The 27,089-nt window shown below is 62.6% G+C and overlaps 1 long non-coding RNA gene across 1 annotated transcript; it reads left to right on the top strand.

Annotated features, from left to right (window-relative positions):
• Positions 1-1,058: 1,058 nt before the first annotated feature.
• Positions 1,059-2,446, top strand: LOC123625333. Its single transcript, XR_006730466.1, has 2 exons — positions 1,059-1,566; positions 1,840-2,446. It is a non-coding gene; the product is annotated as an uncharacterized LOC123625333 (long non-coding RNA).
• Positions 2,447-27,089: the final 24,643 nt, after the last annotated feature.

Consider the following 27,089-nt stretch of genomic DNA (forward strand, 5'->3'; position numbering starts at 1 on the left):
CCGGGAGTAGAACGCGGGCAGTTTGGCTCCAGAGTCCACTGCCTGAGCCCCGACGTCACAACCCCCGCGTGAGGAGCGGAGGTTTGGATGGGGATGGAGGGAGATCCCATGGCCCCCCGGGCGAGTGTGTGACCTCACAGGTCCTGGGGGAGCTCTGCTGCCAGGCCCCCACCCCGTTCCTGAGCCTCACAGCTCCTGTGGCCGCAGCTGCTGAGGGGCAGCCGGTCTTGCTCCTGGGAGTCCCCGTGGGCCCCCGCCTTCCCCGGCCACCCAGAGCAAATCGCACGGGGCCCATCGCACCCGCTCCCCGGCTTGGTGTCCGATTTCCCTCCCGGGAGACAGCGGGGACGATCCGCCAAGGGTGTCCCTTTCACGGCAGGTGCAGGGGGCAGTAGGGGCCAGACGGGGTGGCCAGCACCATCAGGTGGGCCGAGGGCCCCCCAGCCTGAGTTTTCTGCCCGACGCCCCAGCACCCCCTCCCTGAGGTTTCAGCGTGAAACGCCGGGCCCCGCCCGCCTCCCTCCACTGCTGAAATAATGATCTCGGAGCAGCTGGGCTCCGCGCGGAGCGGCGCTGGCGGGTCCCCCAGGGAGAGCGCGTGCGAAACCACAGGTCTGCCACCCTCTCCTGGGACAGCGTGTGCTGCCTCTGCTCCGATTTCAGTTTTATTTTTTAACCTGCCCTTGCTTCTCTCCAGGCCGTGTGGCCACCCGCCTCGGTCGCGGCGTGGTTCCCCTTGCGGCCCACCGCGTCCGGCCCTGCTGACACGGCTCTTCCCACCGCAGCCAACCTCGCTCTTCCCCCACCATTCTGTCCTGAAGCAGCTGAGGTTGGAATCAGACCTCCAGGTTCACATCCAGCCTCGGCACATGGCTCAACCACTGTGCGCCTCTGTTTCTTCATCTGTAAAATGGAGGTGGAGGACACCTCCCCTTTTGAAAAATTTACTGAGATAAACCCTGTCAAGTGCTTAAGACAGTCAGTGGGTTTTGTGATGGGAGAGGCAGTGGTTAACTCTGGGTGGGGGCAGAGAGGTGTGATGTGTAAGAAGGGTTTTGAGGGATGTATAGGAGTTTACTAGAAGGAAGACGTAGAGAGAAAAGGACAATCCAGGTAAAAGGAACCTTGCCAAGGAATCTCTGAAGTTAATTCTTTGTAGATGGGCTCTTCTTCCTTCCAGGTGGGGAGTTAGTTGAGATGTTTCTGTCCAGTTGAAATCTGTTGTCCTATACGTGTGGCAGGGTTTGGATAATCACTGTCTCTTTGCTGGAAGTGCCTGGCGTGGTCAGTTCCCAGGAGCTGCCGTGAGCTGGTGCAGACGGCAACGCCTTCGTACCCTGGGTGCCGCAGGCTCTGCTGCCAGAGCAAGCGGTGCGTTTGGAGGCTGCTCTGTGCCCGGCACTCCAGGAGATGCGGAAGCAGGCAGAGGTGCGACAAGGGAGTCCTGGGGTGTGTGCTGTTGAGGAAACTGAGGCCCAGAGATGTTATTGTGACGTGCCCCAGGTCACCCAGCTGGGAAGGGGCAGAGCTGGGGCAAAATGCAGCCCTCCGCCCCAGCACCCCCAGGTAAGCGCCAGGCACGGCTGCCAGCGCGGGCCGGGCTGCCCTCGTCCTCCAGGCCCCGAGGGCTTGGCATCTGGAGACCTTGTCCCCAGCTGCGCCCCTTAGAGGCAGGTGACCTGGTCCCAGTCATTTAACCTCTGTATTTCACATGCCCACCAGTGAACCCAGCTGCTGTGGTTAGGAATCCGCCTTGCTGTGTTTGTTCAGAGCCTGAGAGGGTCGCAGAAGGCTTCGTAAACTGTCGGGTGCTTGCGCCATGTGTGTTGCCATCCTTAGGAGAACAGCAGAGGACAACGTGAGACAGTGAGTGGCCCGGCGCCAGGACCCGCCAGAACCTGCCAGAACTCACTGCCTGTGGGACGTGCTTAGCCTGCAGGTGCCCTGGCAGGCCCAGTGCTGCCTGGTAAAAGGGAGAGAGCCTGTCCTTCCTGGAGGAGGCGGCACATGGAGCTGTGCCTGGCAAGGGGAGGAGAACGTTCAGCTCGGCTCTGCGGCAGGGACGGGCCAGGCGGCCTGGGTCCAACCCCAGCCCGTCCCTTATGACTTACATGACCTTGCGCGACTCACGCGACCTCTCTGTAACTCGGTTTCCCCCTCCCTAAAATGCAGATGGTTATATCCTAGTCCTCACCTGTGGGCTTAATGTGACCCGTCGTGTGGGCTGTGTGGATGGGGATGCTGCCCTCTTTGGGGCCAGACTCTGTTGAAACCTTACTTGGTACGGGTTGGGCTTACGTTATCCGGAAATCCGGAATCCAAAACACCCCAAAATAGGAAACTTCCTGAACGCCGACGGGATGGCACCCTGGAAAATTCTACACATACGTACTTAACACAGACTTTGTTTCATGCCAAACTTATTAAAAATACTGTATAAAATTTCCTTCAGGCTCTGAGTGTAAGGTGTTTCGGTCCCATCCCTGAGACATCTCATTATATATATGCAAATATTCCAAAACCTGGAAATCCCAAAACCCGCCTGGCCGCGAGCGTCTCGGGTAAGGGGTGCTCAGCCGGGAGCTGCTGCCGTCGCGGCCTGGGCAGGTCGTGGGAGGGTGAAACAGAGATGTCAGGGCAGAGAGGAGTGTTTGGAGTTGAATCCTCCTCTCGGTGACCTGCAACCTTGGGCAAGTCCCTACCCGCTCTGTGCCTCGGTTTCCCCACCTCTAAATTGGGGTGCTGAGGGGCTGGTGGGGGGGTTTCAGGAGCCCGTCCCGGGCTGGCACACGGTGGGAGCTGCCCAAACAGTAGTTTCTGGCTCCTTCTCTTCCGCCAGCCGACGCCCAGGCCCCCGCCACCGTCCCCACCCCCCCTGGCAGGCCGGCGGGATCGAGTGTCACCCAGGCGGCAGGCTGAGACAGGTGGGCCTCCCGGCCGCACACCTGAGAACCTGCTGGCAAAAGTGTTTGCTTAATTAATTGACTCTGTGAGAGGAGCCCGTCCCGTGTAAACCTACCGGCAGGCTCTGTGCGCCGCCAGGAGCAGCGGACGCGAGACTAGACTTTAAATAAGGGCGTGATTATTGTTTGAATAATTGAACAGTGTGGAGCAGACAGGTCCTCGGTGTCACTTCCTCCCGTCCTCCGCCAGCAGGCCTCCGGGCCTTGCCTCGGCGGGCACAGCCCCGTGCTGCTGACGCGCCCTGGGCGACCCTCCAGGAGAAGTGCGTCCCTGCTTCTCAGATGGGGAAACTGAGGCTGGGGAGGTTAAGAGGCAGAGCTGGGGGCTGGAGGGCACGTCTGTCTGCTCCCATGTCTGGGCTTGGCGGAGCTGGTTCTGTCTGTCCGCCGTCCTTTCCTGCGGGGGAACGAGGTGGCCGCACTTCCGAAGCCCCTCGGGGGTTGTGAGGTTCGCCCCGGGGGGCCCTCGGGTCTGCTTTGCAACTTTACGTGGCACGCGGGACCTTTTACGCTGTGTAGGAACGTGCCCGTCGTAGAGTCGAGGCCCGGTTTTCCCATCCTCACGATCCTCCTGACCGGGGCAGCAGGGAGCCTCGGTCGGGCACCGGTGGGTCCCACTCACGTGTCCTCTGCTGGGTCCCTGGGAACGGCCGGGGGTGGGGGGGTGGCCTGGCTGAGGGCAGTGGAAGCCAGCCAGGACCCGGGGTGGGATCCTGCGTCCCCATTGCTACCGGTGGTCAACAGGCTCCTTCTGGACAGAAATGAGTTTTTAAAAAACGAGTTGATGGGCCGGGCGCCGTGGCTCACACCTGTAGTTCCAGCACTTTGGGAGGCCGAGGGCGGAGGATCGCTTGAGGCCGGGAGCTCGAGACCAAAAAAACAAAAAGAAAAAAATTAGTCGATGAAGTATCTCTGTAAAACCAGAAACAGCTGACTGATGTGAAGGAGTAAGTGAATAATGGCGGGGGGTTGCAGACAGGGTGGAAACCGCAGACGGGGACGAGGGTGGAAACCGCAGATGGGGACGAGCGCGGGAGGCCGTTGGTGCTTCCAGGCCGGGCTGGGTGGAGCTGACTTTGCCCACAGCGGCTGGAGTTCTTCCTCACCCCGAGGGAGGGGCTGGGATTTCCCACGTTTTCATAGCTGAGGAAACGTGGGCACAGAGAGGCTTCATAATCTCCTTAAGTCACACAGCAGAGCAGGGACTCGAAACCAGGCAGCCAGGCCCAGAGCCCCTCGCACCCCAAGCCCTGCCACCTGGCCCCCGTTCTGCGCCAGCTCCCGCCCTTCCTGTCTCCCCGGGCAACCTGTCCAGTGCCCGGTCTTTGTGCTTTGCCAGGACAGCCGTGCCCATCCCCGGGTCTGGGCTCCCGCGGCTGCCCTGGCACCATGGCTGCACCCAGGTGCGGCCCGAAGAGCCTACCTGTGCAGTCCCTGCTCAGCCTTGCTTCCTCGGCGCCTGTCCTAGGCCGCTGGCCAGGCCCTAGGGACACAGTGTTGATCGTCCCTTGCCAGGGTACCCGCTGTCCAGATGGTGCGGTAGGGCCACTTCCGCCACCACAGACAAAGGCAGGATTTATGGTTGTCAGAAAACCATCTGGAACATTCTGGGCAGCATTCACGCCACCGCACCTCCCAGACAAGTGGAGCGACAGACTGAGCCCAGAGACGGGCGCCCCAGGGCCAGCCACCCGCGGTTGCCCGTGCCTGGAGGCATTTGCCCCAGACCCTGCTTGTTCCCAGACCACAGTGCAGGCCCAGAGAGGGCGGGCAGCGTGCCCGTGGTCACACAGCAGGGCCAGCCTGCTGTCCCTTCGGGGAGGTGGGGGCTCTGTCTGCCCTCCCATGCCTTCACCTCTGCCTTTATTTCCCTCCTCCCAGCAGGGAGGGGGGGGAGGAGGCGAGTCCCCTGCTTGGGCTGTGCCTCCCGCGGTGCCTGGGAGGGCATCCCTCACCCGCAGGCTTGGCCGCCGCGGCGGCATCCAGGACAGATGGATCACGGCTAATGAGCCTGCTCGCACCATTAACACCGAGAGCCTGCCCGGGATTAAAGCCGGCGTGCGGCCCGCCGGGTCCGGCTTGTCACTCGCGAGGTGGGCGCCGAGGCGGCAGGCTGTGCATCAGTGTGCTTGTAATCGTCCCTGTAATTGGGCCGCCGCACTCCTGGGGAGCCTGATGCCACCTTCCCTGGGGACGACAGGCTGGCGGGAGCCGCCCTCCCGCCTCCAGCCTCTGCCCGGCCCTCGGCTGCCCCCACGACACCCACTGAAAAGGAGAACAGCCCCCGCCCGGGTGCCCCCGTGGGCCTGGCCTGGCTGCTGCCAAACCTGGACATTGCCCCCAGCCCTGCTCTTGCGCAGAGCCGCTTGGAAGGCACCGGGGCCCCATTTCACAGAAGGGGCATAACGGAGGCTCAGAGCAGTGAGGGAGCCCACCCCGGGGTGCCCAGCCGGCCTCCAAATCACAGCCTCCGCCCTTCCTCCCCCACCCCTCCCTGTCCCTCCCTCCCCCGACTCAGGGACACGCACCGCACACACACACACACACACACACACGTGCACTCTCACACGCTCTCGGGCACACTCACGCCTCCTGCTCTCCCGCACACGCGAGACCTGTGAAGCCCTCCGGGGGCGGCACAGCCCTCCCCACCCTCCGCACGTGGCACAGCCTCACAGCTGCCTTGGAGCGCGGCCCCCAGCCCGCGGCATGTGGGCGTGGAACAGGCCTTGCAACCGCTGAGAAGTGGCACCAGGTGGCCCCGCTGAGGGGGACGGCATTTCTCCTGGCTTTGAATTTCGGGTTCCTCAACCGGTGTGGCCTTGCCCCTGTGCGAAACCTTCCATGGCTCCCCGTGGCCGGCCGCCGTGGGTGCGGAGGTCTCCGCTCTTCCCAGGGAGCCCCTCGCCCACCCGTCTGGCCTTATCTCCCCCCAACCCCAGGCCCGGGCCCCTCTTAGGGGTCCACGTCTGCACAGGGCCCGGCTGTGCCAGGAGCAGCATCCGCCGCCCACCCGTCTCCGCCAGCGGCTGCTTCTCCAGCCCACCCCGCCCTGCCCCCTTCACTGCGGGTCCCCCTCCCCCCTGCCCCCTTCACTGCGGGTCCCCCTCCCCCCTGCCCCCTTCACTGCGGGTCTCCCTCCCCCCCTGCCCCCTTCACTGCGGGTCTCCCTCCCCCCTGTCCCTTCACTGCGGGTCTCCCTCCCCCCCTGCCCCCTTCACTGCGGGTCTCCCTCCCCCCCTGCCCCCTTCACTGCGGGTCTCCCTCCCCCCTGCCCCTTCACTGCGGGTCTCCCTCCCCCCCTGCCCCCTTCACTGCGGGTCTCCCTCCCCCCCTGCCCCCTTCACTGCGGGTCTCCCTCCCCCCCTGCCCCCTTCACTGCGGGTCTCCCTCCCGCCCTGCCCCCTTCACTGCAGGTCTCCCTCCCGCCCTGCCCCTTCACTGCGGGTCTCCCTCCCGCCCTGCCCCCTTCACTGCGGGTCTCCCTCCCGCCCTGCCCCCTTCACTGCGGGTCTCCCTCCCGCCCTGCCCCCTTCACTGTGGGTCTCCCTCCCGCCCTGCCCCCTTCACTGCGTGTCCCCCCCCCATCCCCTTCACTGCGGGTCTCCCTCCCCCCCGCCCCCTTCACTGCGGGTCTCCCTCCCCCCTGCGCTGTCTGGGCCTGACGGTGCTGGGTGCTCGGTGTGTCCTGTGGGTGGTGTAGACGTTGGTAAGTGCAGGCTGCAGGAATAACGCTCAGGTACAGGTTCTTAGTGATTTCCCGAGTGTGCCCAGCCCGGTGCCCACCCCGGCAGTGGCATAGGCACCCCAGGGACTCGGGGGCCAGCCGGTGGTTACCAAGCACCCAGCGGACCCACAGCCCTGAGCTGTGCTGGGAGGCATGTGTTCCAGAGGGGTCTGATGCCGCCCCTGCCCCGGTGGGTGGGCCCTCGTCCACTTGGGAAGGGACAGAAAGCAAAACAGGAGCAGCACGGATCGTCCTCCCGTAAGTGACCGAGGACACAGCAGCACCTGAGTGGTCACCACGTCCGCACCTGATCCTGCGTTACGGAAAATGACTGTTGGCCCTGCTGTCACAGCCTGTCCTGTCCCCTCGCATGTGGGAGCCTCCTCACGAGGATGCAGGGACGTCTTCTCAGTGCCATTGTTGCAGAGCCGGGTTTTGGGGACTGTGGCGTCATCCGGGCTGTGCCGGGGCCGTCTGAGGCGCCTGAGGACGCTGTGTGGTCTGTCTGTCCCCGGGGTGAATCGGCTCGGTGGACACTTGCCCGTCCTCTCGAGCCAGGCTGTCATGGAAGGGGGTGGCCGGCCCGGGCGCGGGGAAACCCAGCGTCTCGCTGAGCAGGGGCCCGTCTGTCCTCGACTCTCTGCCGGGGGACGCACACCCCTCGGCCTCGGTTTCCTCGTCTGTGGAAGGGGCGGTGGGGCAGAGCAGGTGATGTCTGCGGACGTGTCCGTTCCTGCACCCCCCTCGGAGGCCTGGACTGCGAACTTGACCTCCCAGGCTCGGGCGCCGTGGCGGGAGGCAGGCAGGCTGAAGGATGGTGCGGGAGGCTGTCGCCATGGCGACCTGCCGGCCACTGCTGCCCTCCCGGGGTGCCCGGTCACCACAGAGGGGCACCCCGAGTGGGGACCACACACCTGCAGGTGCTGCGCCGCCCGCCCGCGATCCCGGGGCTGGGGCGGGAGGTGCCCGGCCGGGCTCGGGCTCAGAGCGCCACGCCCATCGAGAGCGGAGGAAGGCTCTGTGCAGTAATGGCGGGGGGCCTGCCGGGCAATTGATTTAAATCATTTTATAGAGAACCTATGTAAAATAAAAAGCCTTTAATCACATTTGTATCCATTTCCAGGCTCAGTAAATCAATTTGAATTGAGCTGGGTGCCACGGTTACAGCTGATTAGCGTGTGTATATATGGTCAAATTAATGCCGGCCCGGTCTGCCGAGGGGGCCCGCCAGTGGGGGCTGTGGAGCCTCCTGCCAAGCGGCTGGACCCCACACCCCACCTCCCCCCTGCTCCGGCCGCGAGGGCACCCGGAGCCCGTCCCCAGGTGGGTCCTGCAGGTGCCAGGTGAGGGGCGCAGGTGGGCTGCCTGCGCATCCTCATTCCGGGCGGCCCCCGAGAAGCTGGGACGAGCTCTGCTGGCCATTTCTGCTGCAGCCCACCCTGCCCGTGCGCCCTGCGGGCTGCCCTGCCGCGGCCTTGAGCCGGCTGCCTGGGGCGGGGGCTGTCCTGTTCACGCACACCGGGCCTCGAGCCAGGCCTCCTCCTGGTGCAGCCCCAGGGGGCCGTGAGAAGGGATCCAGGGTCCGGTTGTTCCTTTACCTGACGTCATTCGGGCACCTGCCGGCACCTGGGTGTGCTGGAGCTTCACGGAATGGCCGTTGGGGACAGAGGAGACCGCGTGCAGACAAGGGGCGGCGGCTGTTGGAAGACGCAGGGTGCTCTGGGGGGTGGGCCGGAGGGGGCAGGCGGTGGTTTTAGAAGACAGGGGTCGGGAAGGACGTCACGAGGAGGTGGCATGTGCGCAGCAGTTCCAGGCCTGGGTGTGAGCCCAGGAGCAGGTGTTGGGGACGGAGCTCGGGGCGGAGGGCACAGCAGGAGCAGGGCCAGCCCCACACCTGGCCTGCGGTGACCAAGGCGAGGAGGCCCGTGTGGCGGCTGGCACGAGCGAGGGCACAGGCCGGGCCGTGGGCCGGCTGGGGAGCCCCACCTGACAACAGAGGAGGTGAGAGACACGCCAAGTGCGTGTCCTTGTAGGAGCGGGTGGTGCGGCGCCCAGGCCATGTGGGGAGCCTTGAAGCCACATGACTCGATGCCACAATTCAGTGAGGCCAGGGTCAGAGAATGGGGATGGGGTCACCTGGGCCTGGCTGGATGCAGCCTGGACAGCGTCCCTATCTTGGAAGGCACAGTCCCCAGAGCGGTCTGCAGCCTGGTGGTGGCAGTGGCCTGTGTTGACTCCACGTGGCGTGGCTCATGTGGACAGAGGGTGCCTCCTGTCAGCCTGTCCTTGTCCCCGCGTGGGTCTCGGGGCTGCTCTGAGCACCCTGGGGACTGGAGCATCTTTCTCTTCACCTGGGCACCCCCGAGGCAGGAGGGCCGCCCCCTGTGTGGGCAGCCAGGCCGGGAGAGCTGGCCACCCCGGCCACGCCCGGTGGCCACGCCTGCCCCGCTCCCCGCGCCCGGAGCCGCCGGTGCCAGACAGGCTTGGCCGGAGCCTCCGGTTGACTTGCTTTTCCTGCTTGTCAGAACGAGCTTTCTGGCTGGGGACGCGGCCCTTGATGGCAGGTGCGTTTGATCTATAAATAAACGGGAGTCTGACTCTTTGATGAGTTTGCTGCTGGCCGGGAGCCGCCCACAGGGCTGGTGCCGAGGGCTCTGGGGGTCCCGTCTCCAGCACTTTGGGGGCTCGGGTTTGGTTCCCCTACCTGGCACCATCCCCACTCAGGTTCCCCCCCTCAAATGGAACCCCCTTCCTTGTCACCCACGACTTGCTTTGGAATTTTTTCCCGAGAATGCCAGCAATAACGACAGCGGCCAGTGCTTCCCTGGTGCCTACGAAACGCCAGTCCCGGCTCTGGGGGCCTCACCCCCGTGGGCGCATTCCGTGTTCATGCCAATCCGATAGGCAGGTGCTCCTACGTTCCCGGCTACCTGTGGGGGGCTCAGCCCAGAGAGGTCTGGCAACCTGCCCGGGGCTTCCCAGCGCCGAAGGAGGAGAGCTCGGATCGAAACCCAGGTAGTTTCCAGATACAGCACCCTTGACTGCCGGTCCACACTGCCTGCCAGAAGTGACGCGTGTCCCCAAGGGACGATGCCATGTGACCTCACGGGGCCTTTCTCTTCCTCCTGAGGCTGCTGGCGTGGTGCTGGGCCCAGGTCACGTGTTCATCCTGCAGGTGTTTGCTGTGTGCCCGGAGCTGGGGGCAGGGCCAAAGTAGACACCCCTGCCCTGGAGGAGCTTCTGTTCTGTGTGTGTTGGGGTGACAGTAAACGCCCTGAGAACGTGTGACCCGCTGCTGGGGATGTGCACCAAGAGCAGCTGCAAAGCCAGGCTGGTGCCGGGGGGCAGGCGGGGCTTGGGGGGGACGCTAGTGGGGAGTTGAGGGGTGATGCAAAGGCCCTGGGGCAGGCCCTCACTTGGTACACTGCTAGGTTCCTTGCTTGAGGTTGAAGACCCGATATTAGTTCTCGAGGCTGCCATAGCAACGTACCCCAAAGTGGGGTCTCAGAACAACGGAAGTAGGTTCTGTCCGAGTTGTGGGGGCTGGAAGTCTGAGATCAAGGTGTTGGCAGGGCTGTGAGCCCCCGAGGGCCCCAGGGAGGATGCTTCCTGGTGACGCCTGGTGTCCTTTGGCTGTGGCCACACCACTCCAACCCCTGCCAAGCCCTCCATACCTTCTGATGAGGACACAGTCATGGCTGGATTTAGGGCCCACCCTGCTCCCATACGGCCTCATCCTTAACTAATTCTATCTACAGAAAACCCTTTTTCCAAATAAGTTCACAGTCTGAGATTCTGGCTCAAATTTTTGGAAGGGGCTTTAGGGCTCACCAAGCATGACCCCCCCCATCTGATGGTGAGGAAACCCAGCCCAGGAGGGGAGGTGCCTTGGCGGCAGCCCCCCACCACAATAAGGGAGGGGCCAGCCCAGGCCCCGCCTCCATCCCCACCCTGCCCCGTGTGGCTCGGTGCCCACCCCTGCTGCCTGGAATCGGGGGAGTCGGGAGGAGGCCAGCCGCAGGCGAGTGGTCAGAGCCCTGCCTGGGCCCGGCCCAGGCTGGGACTTTCTAGGTCAGGCTGGTGGCCTTCCTGCAGGCTGTGAGCGCACTGGACTCTTTCTGGCCCTAAATTATTTAAAACAGGGCCATTCTAGTGTTCCGCGGCCCTTTCGGGAGGGAAGAGGCCCGGGCTGGCAGAGGCCTGTTCCCTGGAAGCCCAGGGTGGGGCCCTGAGGCCGCTGAGGCTGGGTCGGGCTGGCTCGGGAGCCCTGTGCCCGCGATGTTTCCCGGGGCCGAGCTGTAGCTGGGCAGGCTGCTCACTGCCTCGGGCTCTGCACCCTCTCGCTGAGGCCACGGGTAAAGGGCCAGTGCAGTCCTGCTGCCACCGAAAGGAGAATGTGCTCTTGGGAAACTGCGAACCGGCTGGAGGGGGTCAAGACCTAATCGAGGCCTTAGGAGGCTGGGGGAGGGGAGGCCGAGTTTGTGACCCACGGGGCAGCTTGTCCTGCCAGGGAGGACACTGGAGTCCTCAGGTGATCCTTCAAGCGTCCCGGGGTTGCAGACTCCTCATTTGTCAAAAGCCACGGAGGCCTCTGCCCCAGAGCGTCACAGGGGAACTGGCTGTTCTGTGGGCCGGGGACGGGCCCTGGTGGGAGCGGGGCCAGGTGCTCGTGCAGGGCAGGGGTCTCCTGCTTCATTTCCCTGGGGCCTGGGCTGGCGGTGACAGTGACTCCACCCCGCGCCCTGGAGGTGAAAGGTCCTCACTTTGCAGCCGACAGTAATTTCCAGAACCATCCATCTCCCGCTGCCCCTGCCTGCGAGGCCGGCGTCGGGGATGAGCGATGGGCGCCTCTCACGGCCCGGCCGGGATCGTTACAACAGGTTTCTGCCGCGTGAGTGATGGTGTTCGCACCGCTGGCGCTGAGTGCCACCGGGACCCGGCAATGCCCGGACCAGGCTTCACAGAGAGCAGAGCAATAAATACTGTATGGAAGCTTCCAGAAAGGGAACCGTTACCACGCCCGGAGAGACCAGCAAAGGGTTGGGGAGGCCGGGAGCCGGAAGGCCGGCGCTGGGGTGTGCCTGGGGTCAGGGGCAGGAGCTGAGGGCGGCAGTGGCTCCGGGGAGGACTTGACTTGTTTGCAGGAGGCTGGGACCAGGCTGTCACTGCAAATAGCAGCGGCAGAGCGTGCGGAAAGATTCAGAACCTGTAATTCAGGGCCAGGTTCCCTGGAGGGTGTGAGCCACTGGCTGCAGGAGAGGGAGGGGAGGAGTGAGCAGAGGCTGTCGCTGAGACTTGGAGACTCAGGACAGGCACGGTCGGAAAGCGTCCCTCTCCCACTTGCTGTCACCAGCCAGCGGGGGCTCAGGATGGCGCTTGTGGCAGGAGTGTTTCTGAGGCACTGCTTTTGTCATGGCCCATGGACGCTGTCCGCAGGTGGGCAGGCCGCCGTGTCTCTGGGTCAGAGCCCCTCTCTTCTGCTTCCCGTGTGTCGGGTCGGGAGGCGCGCTGGGGCAGGGACTCCTGAATCCCCATGTGTGTGTGACCTGGAGTGAGAGGCTTCAGCCCTGTGCCTCAGTCCTCATCTGTCAAGTGGGACCGCAGAGCTACCCAATAGGGCGGTGGGGTGGTTGGACACACAGAGTCACGCGTGTGAGTTCCTCAGCCCGTGCCCGATGCGGAGCCGTCGTTCTCCAGAGGCATCTTCTGTTTTTGGGTCGTTGTTCCGCATCGGAGTGGGCCGCACGCTCCCGGGCCCCAGCGCGGTGTGGGGGTGAACTCAAACCTGCATCTTGTCCTCATAGGCCCCATCTCCCAGTAAGGTCCCGTTCACGGCCCCAGGGCTGGGATGTGCACCTGTCTTTTTCAGGGACAAAACCCTTGACTAGTACTTAGCTCAGGCTGGACTGGGGAGCCGGGGCAGAGACCCCTGCAGTCCCCCTGCCCGGCCGGAGCCGGCACCGGACATGGCAGGACTATTAGTGCTCACGGCCTCCCGCGAGGGGCACCCCTGTGATCACCGCTCCACGGGTTGGAGCTGAGCCTGGGGAGCTGACGTCACTGCTACCAGCTCGTCTGACAGCCAGGAGGCTGGGGGTGGGGCACTGTGCCTGTGGGCTGCATGGGAGCTGGGGCGGAGCACGTGCAGGCAGGTTGCGTCGGCTGATGGGAAGGGTCGAGCCATCAGCTAGCTTGGCAGGAGGGAGGTCATGGTGACCACCCCATCCCCACACCCCACTGTTGGCCCTGCAGGCCTCGCTTCTGCCCGGGTCCTCCCAGCCCGTGCACGTCCTGCCTTCCCCAGTGCTCACTGCTGGGGGTCCTCGGCACGCCCTCACGGATGTAGACGCACACACTGACGCACACACATGCACAGAGACACTTACCCACATGCACGGAGATGCGTACAGAGACAAACACGCAGATACATGTACACATACACTTGCACACTCATGCACAGATCCACACATTTACACATATGCACAGATACATACACACAGGTACATACATGCACAGATACATTTACACACATGCACAGATGCATGCACTCAGGCACATTTACACCGATACACATGTGCACAGATACATGCAGATACACTCACACAGATGCACACATTTACGCATGCATAGATGCATGCACTTACACACACAAATGTACATGCTTACACACAGATGCATGTACTTACATGCAAATGCACACATGCCCAGATACATGCACTTAACATACACACACAGATGAGCAGGTATGTATACTTACAGACACACATGTGTACAGATGCACAGATACATGCATAGACGTGTACAAACAGATACTTGTGCATACAGACAGATATACACATGGACATGTACACATGCATGCACAGATGCACAGATACATACACGTACACACACATGCACAGATGCCCATGCATGCAGATGCACATATACACCCATAGAGATGTGCACACAGATGCACACGTGTACATACACACATGCCCACACATACAGCTGTGCGCACACATATACTCATATATGTACCAGACATCTATAGACACATGTGCACATGCATGCATGTATACACCACACATAGAGATTCACACCTGACACACAACACACATAAACACAGTCACACAGAGATATACACATATGTACACACATGCACACATGGTACACACCCCACACACTCACACGTGTGCACACACAGGTGTGAGCCTTGGGGAGCAGGAGCCGGCGTCTGTGCATTGCACCAACACGATGATGAGGAGGCTGTCCTGGGGCCAGGGGACATCCGCCCAGCAGTGGCGCAAGGAGCCCTGTGCACTCTGCGCCCGGCTGTTCCTGCTGACAACAGCAAGGTGGGACAGGAATAGCAGCAGGAGCCACGCGGTGGTGACCGTGGCAGCTGTGGCGGCAGCCAGGGCCCCTGCAGGGCCGGGAGGTTTGACCGTCCTCGGCTCGGGCGGCTGTGCCGCTGGGCAGGATGGCGCAGGCAGGCCTCGCCTTGATTCTAGCTGAAAGGACAGCCGTCTGGCCGGCCACCCTGCCACCTGCAGAGCGGCAGGGTCAGTGTAGTTGGAGCAACTTGCACCTGGGCTGGGGTGACAGATGGGGGAGAAAACGCCAGCTCGGCGCCAAGTGGGGTGGCAGGCGGGTCTGGGGGGCTGTAGTCTGGGGGCCACGGCGGGACCTGTGTTTGGTGGGGGTGTGAGGCCCACTGGGATACACGGAGGACAGGGACTGCGGGGTCGGGGGCAGGGAGGAAGCTCCCTTCGTAGCCCCCACGTGTGAGTGGCACTGGGGTCGTGCCAGGCCGTGGCTCCCGAGGGCACAGCCTGTGCACTGTGAAAGTGGGGTGAGCAGGGGAGGGCAGCTGGCCTGGCGTCGGCACGGTGCCCGCGGCTGACCCGAGGGAGCTGCATGTGGGCGGGAAGGTGACTTTTAAGAAGGCAACTTAAAGTGAATGTAGCAATACTGCTGAGCTGTACACTTAGAAATGGTAAAGGTGGCAGATTTCATGTATATTTTACTAAAATTAAAAATAATTTTTTAAAAAAATTTGCCTAGGAAGTGCAATTTAAAGCCATCCTAGGGACCATGAGCAGTGCCTCATACCTGTAATCCCAGCACTTTGGGAGGCCGAGGTGGGAGGATGGCTTGGGGCCAGGAGTCTGAGACCAGCCTGGGCAACATAGCGAGACATCAACTCCAAAAAAAATAAATAATTAAGAATAAAACATTAGCTGGCGAGGTGGCTCACACCTGTATTCCCAGCTACTCGGGAGGCCAAGGCAGGAGGATCTCTGAGCCCAGGAGTCTGAGGCTGCAGTGAGCTATGATGACGCCACTGCACTCTAGCCTAGGTGACAGAGTGAGACAGATCTCTAAAAAATTTTAAAAGCTACCCTGCAATGCCATTTTATACCTGCTAGGTCAGCCCCGGCCCCCAAACATAAAACAATAATACCTATTGCTGGCACGGTTGTGGTGAGATGGGCAGACTCCTGCAGCCCTGCCAGCACACACACGGGAAGAACCCTTTTGCAAAAGCAGAAAGGCAGGTTGTAGCGAGAACCGTGAAGACACTTCACTGGGACGTCGGAAATCCTATGCTGGGGAGTGTATTCTAAGCAAGTGAGTCGTAGCAGACACATGGCAGGCAGGGCTTTCTTTCTGCACCGCAATACTGGGAGCATCCTGCACACCCTGCCACAGACGCTGGCGTTAGTGCCATCGAGTATTAGAATACAGGGGCACCCTCAAGGTGACCGTCCCCGGGGCTGCAGGAGCTAGAAAGCGCCAGGCTGCCAGGCACGGGGAGAGGCCTGCTCAGTCTGGAAAAGGTTTGTTCTTTTTTCTCCTCCTGTCCTTCTGGAGTGGGAAAAACAAACGGGAATGTGTTTGGCGGTTCCCGTGGCTTCCCTGCAAACCTCCGGAGAAGTGATAAACAGATCTTTGCATCCTGGTGCTGGTTAATTTGTTTTCAATAGGTTTCAATCAATTACGTGTGGTCCCGGGGAAGGGGAAGTGCACCAGTAATTGGCTAAAATAAATCACTCGGCACTTCAAAAGCAGCCCTCCGCTGAGATGAGCGCAGCCCAGCCTTCGATTCTTAATGAACAGGCGCGTGGGTCCCCACCCCCTGCGCCCCCCGAGCTCCATGGGAACTGCGCACCCAGGGTCGGGGAGGAGGGGCACGGCGTGGCAGTGATGGATTTGGCCGCGTTGCCCACGGCTCCCGAGTCGGGCGTGGGCCCTGCGGTGCCACCTGCCCCTCCCCCATACCAGGGTTCTGTGGCTGCAGAGACAAAGTACCGGAACCGGAACTGGGGGGCCTTCAAACCACAGAATGTATCCCCTCGTGGTTCCGGGGCCCAAAGTCCAGATCAGAGTGTCCCTCAAGGCCCTGGGGGAGGGTCCCTCCCTGCCCTTTCCAGCTTCTGGTGGTGGCCGATGTCCTTAGTGTTCCTAAGCCGCGTCACTCCAGTCCTTGCCTCTGTCAGCACAGGGCTGTCTCCCCGCGTGTGTCTGTCTCTGAGTCACTTCTCCTCCTCTTCAAGCACCCCGCCCAGGTGGGGTTTAGGGCCCACCCTCCTTCCCCGTGACCTCTTCCTAGCTGACCACGTCTGCAGAGACCCTGTTCCCAAACAAGGTCATGTGTGTGGGTACCGGGGTTAGCGCTTCAGCATACATTTTGGGGGTTCCAGTGCAGCCAACAGCACCCCGTTTGGGTGAGGGCCACCAAGACGGGCTGCTTGCTGACCAGTGCTGTCCCTCTGCCCTGGTGTGGGGGACCGGAAACAGGAGGTGGGGTGACACAGAGCTACTGGTTCCAAGTCAGGCCGGCACTGTCCTCAGGGAAGGCGGAGTGCCGGCCAGGTACGGCGTGGTCTCGGATGAGAGGGGGGTCATGGGGGAAACAGGATGAGGGCTGGAGGGTGGGGGGGTCGAGGCAGGTGGGAGGGGCCCCTCCCGGGAGGCCACTTGCGCTGGCCCCTGAGTGAAGGGAGCGGGAAGAAACCACGTGGCCACTAGGGGAAGGGTGCTCTGAGACAGGGAGCAGCAAGTGCAAAGGCCCTGAGGCCTGAGCCCGCCTGGCCCATCTGCACAGCAGCGAAGAGGCCACAGTGGGAGGAAACCACTGGCAGGGGACCCGTGAGGCTCTGGAGCCCAGGCTGTCCTTCCCCGGTGGCTTTCTGCAGCATCCGGGGTCGCCGGGTGGGTGTCTCTGCCTGGGCCTGCCTGCCCGGGGGACGGGGAAGGAAGGAGCAGGTGTCTTGCTCACTAATTATGGCCGCCTAATGAAGTACCTCGTGCCTTGAGAGAGCTCCGGGGCCTCCCGCTCTGAGCCGGGTCAGAGCCCGCACAAAATTACAGCTGTACGACACGGCGAGGGGGCGCCGGGCCCGCGGCCTGCCTGTAATTACGGCCCGCGGAGCGCTGATTGCCGCAGTCCAATTAATTAAACACGGCAGCGACCCAAATTATGATCCCTTGCCTTGTACCGAGCAGTATTTTTAACCTTAACTGTCGGGGCTGAACTTAAATTTCCTGTCTGGACAGAAGTGTCACCCGAGGGAGAAGGAGGTGTTGAACCAAACCTCGCTGATGACAGACCCTGTAATTAGAAACTGTAGTGTCCCCGAGACTGGTCTTTAAAACTGTCAGAAGCCAAACGGCCGTCATCTGATACAAGACTATCATTACCCGTGAACCTATTAGCTGCAGGTAAATAACATATTATGCTGGGGACAGAAAGCAGCCGGGTTGGGGAATTCGCTGGTGCTTAATTAGGACCGGCGGCACGAAAGATGGATGGTCACCCTTCTCGCTTCCTTCATTAGGAGGGAGGGTCAGGTGTGGCGCTGGCTGCGGGAGCCCGGGCTGCTGACCCTGCAGAAAAGCGCCGTCCCCCGCCAGCTCTCTGCCCCCCACATTTCTCTTCCAGGCCTGAGTCTAATGCTGGTCCCGACGGGGGGGTGGCGGGGGGACCCCAGCTGAGCACCTCTGGGATGGAGGGAGGGTGGGTGGAGCTGGTGCCCCACTCAGCAAAGGGTATCTGGGGGGCGGGTGAGAAGTAGGGGTGCGGGCCCTCCCTGGGGGCCACCCCCAAAGCCCGCAGCCCTTGGTGGGGGGTGTGAGAAGGGCGCGAGGATCTGCAAAGCCCGCTGGGGACGTGCGGATTCAGGCCTCCTGGTCCCGGCCCCGTTCCCCGGAGACTCTGCTTCGGAGCCCTGATCTGGGGCCTTCGCAGGCGCAGAGGCCGGGCTACCCCGAGCCTGGCGCGAAGGCCGGCTCCCGTCCAGGGGCTGTCGTAGGCGGAACGGACACGTCTTCAGACTGACATGACGGCTGTGTCCAGGTGTTTCCAGGTAACGCAGTTACCCAGCAGCCGCTGCGCTCGGACGACAGGGCCCAACAGTGCCTGAGCCGGTTCACACAAACGCTGAGCAAATTCGTCTGCCGGGATGCCCGGGGCTGCAGGGGGCAGAAAACCTTCACTCAGGTTGGCTGAAACAATCTGGGGTTGTTAATGTCCCCAACGAGGGGCACAGCGGTAGGTAGGGCAGGCGGGTGGGGGGCTCCGGCCAGTGGGTCTGGGCCCCGGCTCTGCCCCGCTGTGTGAGCAGCGTCCCTGGGCTTGTTTGTTGGGTACGTGGTGAATTTACAGGAAGATGAGAGTCTGAAAGGACGTTATTATACCACTGTTACGGCGCTGGATGGAAAACTCGTGTACCCCGTGGCTCTACTCAGCACCTGCGCGTACGTACACGTGTTAGTGTCACCTGAGGCCTCTCTGTCACCTTGCAGGGAAGGCTGCTGCCAGATCAGCGTCCCCTGAGCCCGGGATCCTGCGTGGGTCTGGCCCTCTCGAGGCCACCACCCTCCCACATCCCTGCACCTGAGCCTGTGACGGCGCCCACTGCTCTGCCTGGGGGCCGGGGGCGGGGGGGATGTCCCCGGTGACAGTCCTTGCTGCGGCTGCTCCTGCAAAGATGGTGATTTGCACGGCGGAGCCCAGGCGCTGACAGAAGTGATTTTAAGGGAACTGCTTTGGCGTCGGACCACCGGCTTCCAAGGCAGCTGAGCCACCTGCATGGGCCTTGGCGTCCACTGCTGTGAACGAGGACAGTGGTGTCATCCGTACCGGGGCTCGTAGGTGGGGGAGAATGTGGGGGGACACGTGCTCCGGGTCTGGCATACAGACGCCCCTAACGTGTTATCATGATCATTGTCACCAGTTCACGTGCAAGTTTTGAGCACCTCTTGTATGCCAGGCTCTGAGAGGGCTCCACAGCGAGCCAGCCCGGCCCCCACCCCAGGAGCCGGCCGGCAGACGCAGCTGTTCGGAGCGGTTCTGTGGCGCAGTGTGTTCTGCGGGAGCACCGTCCAACAGAACTTTCTGCGTCGACGGAAGCGCGTTGTCTCTGGTCTGTCTGTGACGGCGGCCGCCCGCGTTTGCGGTGTGACCAGGGCAACCAGGAACAGAAGTTTTCATTTGACTCCATTTCAGTAATTTAAATAGCCACGAGTGGCTGCCTTACCCATGGCTTGGGTCTAAGGACGCAGGGGAGGAAGCAGGCGGGTCTGTCGGCTGGGCACGCGGGGAAGGCTCTGCAGGTGGCGGACGGCGTCCCAGTGCGCCCGGGGGACCAGGTGGGAGGGAAGGGTTGTCCCAGGAAAAGGGGACAAGACCAGCAAAGAGGGAACCGGGAAGGGCAGGGTCTGCTAGAGATCGGGGAAACTTCTGGAGCGGCCAGTGCACAGGTGTGTTTGAGGGTGGAGAAGCAGACAGGCCCAGATGGGGGGACCCTGGGAGCCCATTCTCGGGGGTGGGCACTGTCGGTGCCTTTTAACCTGGGTGGTGGCGGGACTGCAGTAGTGGTAACAGTGACTGCTGACCTGGGTTAGCTGTGCGCCAGGCACATCCATTCATTCCTTCATTCATTCCTCAGCTGTTCTGAGAGCTCCTGCTACTTGCTGGGGGGCTGACGAAGCCTTTGCTCTCCCAAACCCCACAGCTCAGTGAGGGGAGAGTGCACTAAGGGCCCAGCATCCGCCCGGCCACCCTCTCCTGTTTCCGGACATCCCCACGCGCCGAAGTTCCCAGCCCCGGCAGCCCCCACCCCTTCCCAGGCACGGCCCAGATTTGCAGGCGCGGCCCCAGGCTGGGAACCCGCAGTCCCCCCAGCCCGAAGCCTGCAGCCGCCCCTCCTCTCCTGGCCCTGGGCTAAGCACGTGGGGCTGCAGTTCTCCCCAGCTTGTCGTGGTGACATATTTGGTCGGCTTGGCCGTGTGGCCGGGAAGATCCATCAGCAGGCGTCCTCGACACTCGCCGGCCCCAAACCACGTTTTAATTTGCCAGTCTGTGGGTTTCCTGTCCACGTATTCATCTACATCTGTGTCAGGCGAGATTGCCTTTGTCTTCCTGCGCCTGCCATGCCTCCCTCCGTGGGCCGTGTCCCCAGGTATCTGGTTTGGAAATGCAGCTGGGGGTCGTGGTAAACAGCCCCAGGCAGCCAAATCCGGGTGTTTCTCTCTCCCTCGGGCCTTAACCAGGCTGCCGGGCTGAGGTCAGAGGGCCGCCGGGCATGGCTGGGATTCCAGTTGGGATGTAGGGCTGTTCCTCTGTACGAAGCGGGGGCTGTCCCAGCCTTGGGGGGCGGGGGGTGCCGTAACACCGTGCCACAGCCTGGCTCCAACAACAGAAATCTACTGTCCCACAGGTCTGGAGGCCGGAACCCTGAAAACAAGGTGTCGGCAAGGGTGGCTTCCTCTGTGTCCCCTGTCCTGAGCGTGGGGACACCGGGTCTGTGTCCAAGTCCTGTGCAGACACCAGTCCTGTGGGATCCGGGCCCACCCGTGCGAAACCATTTCACTTTAATCAGCTCTCTAAAGACCCCATCTCCAAATGCAGTCACACTGGGGGATTAGGATGTCAACATGTAATTTTGGCAGGACACAAATCAGCCCGTAATGGGTGTCATTTTCCTTCTTTTCCGCTCTTCAGTTGAAAGCGGCGTGTAGTATTCATCGGGAAGGTGTGGGCGCACGCCGCGTGCGTTTCAATCAGCCGAACCCACCGCGCAGCCAGCACACGGGTAGGAAACGGAGTGTGACCAGCCCCCGGAAGCCCCCTCTGGCCCCTGGTCCGTGGCCCCCCCGCTGGTGTAGCCAATGCCCTGACTTCTAACCCCATCGGTTAATTTTTTGGAACGGCTGGTGTTGCAGAGTGACTCAGGGTGACGCCCACGTAGCTGTTGCTCTGTTTCGGCACCGCCGGGCCGAGCAGTGAGCTGGGACCAGACAGGAGAGGCCACGCAGCTCAGGAGAGGCGGGGGCCGTGGGGGCTTCATGGGGAGCCACAGGGGGCTGCCTGCAAGGGGGAGGTGTGGCCGGGCAGGCGACAGGGCGGGGCCGGTGGCCTTGTGAGCTGTCCTCTGGCTGGACACACGGCAACAGTCACCCAGAAAAGCAGCCCCGAAGGACAGAGGCTGCCCCTGTGAACTCGATATGCTGAAGGAACTTGGTTGGGTGGTTTGTTTTCCTCTAGCGAGTGAAATTAGCAGGAAGTGAATAAGGCTGTTTGTCTTTTGCCTGTAGCCTGGGGCCCTCGAATTTGACACTCAGGAGAATAGTTCTTAAGTGTCTGTGTGCCCTGCCTTGTGTGGGGACCTTGGGGAAGTGCAGACGTGACTGTTGGAGTCTCCGCCCTCAAAGAGCTGCCTCTCGGAGCCTGTGGATGAGCCAGGAGCACGTGGCCGACTGGTCAAAGGCACTGCGGGTCGCCGTCACTGGCTGGTTGGGACGTGTTAGATACGTCCAGCAGGGACAGGCACAGGCGGGGACAGGCACAGGCGGGGACAGCGGGACAGGGCTCCAGTCAACACCTGGAGGGAGGGAGGGATTTGGTGGCCTTGTGCCGGCCACAGCATGGACAAAGGCTGGGAGGCTGGACCGAGCAGGGTTACTGGCGTGAGGGGGGATGGCCTGCCCGTGCCAGGAGAGCAGGGGTTTGTGTGGCGTTCGCAGACAGGAGGGTGGCTGGAAGGGCTGGATCCGTGCCGAGGGCACCTGTGGGGCCGGGCTCTGGGAGGGGCGGGGGGAGTTCGGGTCCTGGGAACAGCGTGCTGGCAGGACCAGGACAGGATCGGCTGCCGGGGCCTCACTCGGTTTCCCCGCAGGGCACGGGGGGTGGCTGGCACATGCCGAGTCTTGTTCATCTCAGGAGCCCGGAGCTCCAGCCGTGGTGCGCGGGGAACCGGGTCAGGGCCTTCGTCTGGCCATCACCAGCCTCCAGCTCTCCCCGCTGGCTCCTGAGCCGGGAAGGGGCCGTGGTCCTTAGTTGCCCACCGGCAGGGAGCCACTGCTCCAGCCTTGCCCCTGGCCCCGGGCTGCAGCCCTGGGTCTGGGCTCCATTTGGCTGGCGTTCTCGGGCCCTCCCCTGCCATCCGCTTGCCTGGCGTGTAGTGGGTGCCTAGGGACCGTGGGACGACACTGAGTGGAGAAAGGAGGGGCGTGTGCTGGCCGTGCAGGGCGGGAGAACAATAGCGGATCAGCCAGGCTGAGGGGACAGGAAGCACATCCGCCATTAAGGGGACACCTGGTCTGCCTGCCTGTCCCCTCCCCGACTGCGTTCCTGGGAGCCTGGTGCACGAGGACATAGGCGTGTGTGTGCGTCCCTTCCTCCCACCGCAGCCGAGAGCTGCGGGAGCCTTGGAGGTGTTTGGAGCGAGACCCCCCCACCCCCCGTGCCCACCCAGCCCCCACGTCCCGATCCCCTCGTCCCCTGCAGACGGTTCCTCTGACAGAAGCTGACAAGAGCCATTTCCAAGATGGATTGATTCAATTTAGCACAAATTTTTGCTGGATTTGGTGACGTATGGCTCCCTGTTGGAACCGCATCGAATGTGACTCTGAAGAGAGAGGGTTTATTAGGCCGGGCCGTGCCGAGCAGGTGGGGCCCGGGGGGCCGCGCGTCTCCAGCGCTGGGGCCATCTCGTGTGCCCGCCCCGGAGCCCCCTCGCGTCCCCTCGTGCCCCCGGTTCTCCCGTCATTAGGGGGCCGTGTGGCCGCTCAAAAGGAAAATGCTTTGTGAGCCGGCTTTTCATTATACTCCAGGGGCTGAATTTCCATTTTATTCCCAGAAGCAAAGTTTTGCTACTGCCAAGGACCCCACCGTGGGAGGCCCGGCGCTAACACTTCTTCCCTCTGGGCTGATAAATTCTTAATGGCGGCTGCAGCTCCAGCAGCCACTGGGGTCACCTGCTGCCCCCCCGCCCCCAGCCCGGGACCAGAGCCCCGGCGTGTGTGTGTGTGTGTGTGTGTGTGTTTGTGTGTGTGTGTGTGTACGTGGGTGTGTCGGTGTGGCCTGCACACTCCCGCCCCCGCCGTGGCACGCAGCACTCTGGCAGCCTGGCTTTGTGCCTGCAGCCGTGTGCGTGAGAACTGGCTGTGGACTCGGTGCCGCAGCAGGGCACGGGCTGCTTCTGAGGCTCGCTGCTGGAAGGAAACCGCGGCGGGGGGAGCCCAGCCTTGGTTAGGTGGGCGCACGTGGCTTAGGCCTTGTCCTAGGAGCCCTCCCACGGCTCCCACCCGGGGAGAGTGAAAGTCAAAGTCGCCACCAGAACGACAAAGCCCCCCAGGATGCCCGCAAACCTCCCCTCCTCCTGCCCCCGAGCGGTACACGCCACCGTTGCAGCCACGCCGGCCTCCTTGCTGCTCCGCGAACACGCCAGGCGCTCCCCAGCCGCGGGGCTTCGCTCCTGCTGTTCCCCTGCCCAGGAATCTCTTCCCGAATCTGCACAGGCCCTCGCTCCCGGCTCCTTCAGGCCTCTGTTCAAACATTAGCTCCGCCAGGAGACCAACCTTGACCACCCTGTCGAAATGTAGCACCCACTTCCTCTCCTGGCTTCATTTTACTTTCTTTTGTACGTGTCTCTCTTTAACCACGTATCCCGCAATCTCCGTGCGGGTGGGGCGCTGTGTGTCTTCTTTGTGGCCGTAGCCCCACTGCCCAGAACAGCGCCCGGCCCTCGGTCAATGCCGGACAGGTGGAACAGCTGCCGAGGGAGTGGGTGCCTGGCTCGCAGTGGCATCTGAGCTGCACACGGAGCGGGAACCTGGATCTACTTCCCCTTCATATGTGTAGTTGGCTGCAAATCGCCCCCCAAAACATGTCCACGCCCTCCCTCTTGGACCCTGTGCATGTGACCTTATTTGGAAAGGGGGTTTGCAGATGTGATTGCCTTAGGGATTTTGAGACGGGATGGCCTAGACCATCCAGGTGGCCTAAATGCAATCACAAGTGTCCTGAGAAGAGAGAGACAGAAGGTTTGAGATGCACAGAAGGCAGAGACCGGAGCGACGTAGCCACAAGCCGAGGGTGCCTGGAGCCCCCAGAAGCTGGAAGAGGCAGGAAGGACCCTCCCCTAGAAGCTCTGGGGGAAGAGTGGCCCTGCCGACAGCTTGATGTCACCGAGTCTTCCTGATTTCCAGCTTCTAGCCTCCGGAACTGTGGGAGCATCTGATTCCTGTTGTTTTAAGCCACCGCGTCTGTAGTGCTTGTTACAGCAGCCACGGGAAACCCACAGAGAGTCTCACGCTATTAAACGCCACTTGCGGGGGGCTCCGAAGGCAGGGCCGGGACCCCCACAGCCTGGCCGGAGGTCTCCCTCTCCCCAGGAGGACCAGCCTCCTCCCACCGCTCTGGGTCAGGGTCTCTGTGCGTGTGGGTGGGAACGCGGGGAGGGTGGACACAGTGGCGGCTGGGAGGGGCGGGGAGAGAATCCCGCGAGTCCACGCTGGCTCAGCCCCACCATGCGCGTCGTTAAACCTTAGCTGTAAGGTCGGGGTGCAGCCCTGGGCTCACTCTGGAGCTCAGCAGAGCCCCCTCAAAACCAAGCCTGGACCCCGGCAATGTTCCTTGGAGTTGTGACCCAGAGGGGACACTGGCCACGAAGGAATCAGAGCAGGTGACCAGGCCGCATGACCAAGCAAGGCTGCTGGCCCCAGGGCAGCATCTCCCACCCAGGCCTGGGTTCCACCCCGGACTTGCCGCGGCCTCTGCGAGCCTCCGACAGCTGGTGCCGATCCCCGCACCCGGGCCGTCGGCCGTTTGTGTGCCCGGGCGGAACCCCGAGCTTCAAAGTGGCCGTGTGCCGGCCAGCCCCTTCCCGGGATTTTTTCGGGGGTGGCTTTTGATATGTGCGGTGTTTGCTTCCTCTCTTTTGAGGCAAACGGCTGATTGATGGCTTTTCATCTCCTACTTTGAGTAGCTGTAAGAGCTACTTTATATAAACATCAATTACAGGCACGTAATAAATTAAGGGTCCCTCACGCCGTACACATTAGAGTCCACTCCGATATCAAAGCGCTGCCGTCACCGGGGGAGCGGGCAAGGGGGGGGTGCTGATTAGCCGGGAGATGCTGGTGGAGACAGGAGGCTAATTTAATTGCAGGTCTGCAGAGGGTTGAGGACGGAGGGACCCTGATCTTGCCCGCTTGTCCCCTGCCTGGCGGGTTGCAGGACGGTCGGGTGGGGGTCACTGGCCAGGCCTTTTCAGAGTCACAGGCCCAGCCACGGCCGTGATGCTCCACTGTGCCACATGTCACCTGACCCCCAACCGCAGCCTTCAGCCTCTGGGTGTCACCTTGGGGGCCTCTGGGAGCCTTTGAAACAGTCCCCTGCTCTCTCCGCTGCGGCCGCGAGCTGGTGTCGTCCTGTTTGGACCACCCCTGACCCCCACCCCATGGCTCCAACCCAGGGTACGTCAACCCCTCCGGGCGGCTCCTCGGCCTGGCCCAGCGTGGACCCCAAGCCTCATCCTGGCTCCCGTCGTCTGTGTCCTGCTCTCCTTCCTCCACTCGGAGGTGACAGCTAAGCGCCTGCACCCTGACTCCAGCCTGCCGGGGTCCTCTTCTCCCCAGGCTTGGCCTTTTGCAGCTGGGCAGCCTTGGGCCATGTGCTGAGCCTCTGTGCGCACATTTGCTCCTGTGTCGTGTGGGAAGAGCAGTATCCCTAAAATCCTTGAAACCGCGGCTGGCACGCGTGAGCATCTGGAAGGATTAGTCGTTGGCAGCAGCTACCGTGGGGGCTCTTCCAGGCTGACCCGTGAGGATTCAGTGCCCTGGTACGTCCCGCACCGCTGCATGACTCCCCTCTCTCTCTCCCTCTCCGCGGCCCCTCAACCTAGAAACACACTCCAGGCTTCACCAGCCAGGGCCTTCCTCCTCTGCCAGATTCTGGAAGGACTCGGGGGCCCTGCTGCCTCGAGGCCTCATGCACGTCTACCTCCAGGCAGCAGGAGCAATCCCAGCCTGCACCCTGATCTCCTGGGGCCCCCGCACCGCCCACTGAGCGCCTGGCCCCTGGCCGCTCCTTTTGTCTCCTTTTGCAGACTGGGGAGAGGCCCGGGTGGTCCCCACACTCCAGGCATCAGAATCCTGGGGGGTGGGGTATACCACAGAAGGTCGGGCCCCACCGCCGTGTCTGACTCCACAGGTGGGGCAGAGCCCTGGAGGCTGCATTTCTGCTGCCAGGTGATGCTGCTGTGGCATGGGAACCCCACTTTGAGAACCACTGCACTTTGGCGTCTCTGGGGGCTTCTTAAAACACAGAAGACCCCAAGCTCCCCAGGTGATTCCAGGGTGCGGCAGGGCTGCCTGGAGAGCCGCGGCTGGAGAAGGAGGCAGGTCCCCACGGCGGGCAGAGGTCGGGTTGGTCCCTGCCCACACCTCCTCCTGGAAGAGCCCACTGGGCCCCTTCTCTCTCACCCCCCCAACTTCCCTCCTTCCTACCCTGCCTCTCTACTGTCCCCACATCCAGTTGGGTCCCAGGGAGGGCCGGGACCCAGGCCACGACTTTGGGTGGGAACCTCAGGGCTTCCCTGGAAACAACCCAAGGTGCCGCCCCATTTCCCCTTTGTGGGCTCCCTCTGCACCCTCTGAGTCCTGCCCCCTGGGACGCCCCCTGCTCTCAGCGCCCCACCCCCCAGGCCAGCTCCTGGGAGAAGGGAAGGGGCTGGCGGGGGCAGGCTTGGCTGCGCAGCCCCCCTTGGCTTGACACAGCCCCCCAAAGGCTGCCGGCCCTGCGTCTCCCACACACTGCACGTCACCTACCCAGGCTCCCCGCACAGGCCACCGGCCCTCCGCCCTTTGTTCCCGGGAAGGGCTGCGGTCCCAGAATCTCTTCCTACAGGATGGAGATTTCCCGAGCCCAGCTCACAAGTCCAGGCCGTCCTCCTGCCCCCCCAGCAGGACGGGGGTCAGGGCCTCAGTGGGGGGTTCTGGAGCCCCCTGACCCCGCCAAGCAGCAGCCTCTCTCCCCACTCCCTGCAGGGACCTAGGGAGCCGGAGGCCAAGCTGATGAGTCAGAGGCTTGGCAGGGATGTGTGTGCACGTGTTTGCCTATACACATGTGT

This window comes from Lemur catta, chromosome 20 (assembly GCF_020740605.2).
Source record: "Lemur catta isolate mLemCat1 chromosome 20, mLemCat1.pri, whole genome shotgun sequence".
Classification (NCBI taxonomy): Eukaryota; Metazoa; Chordata; class Mammalia; order Primates; family Lemuridae; genus Lemur; species Lemur catta.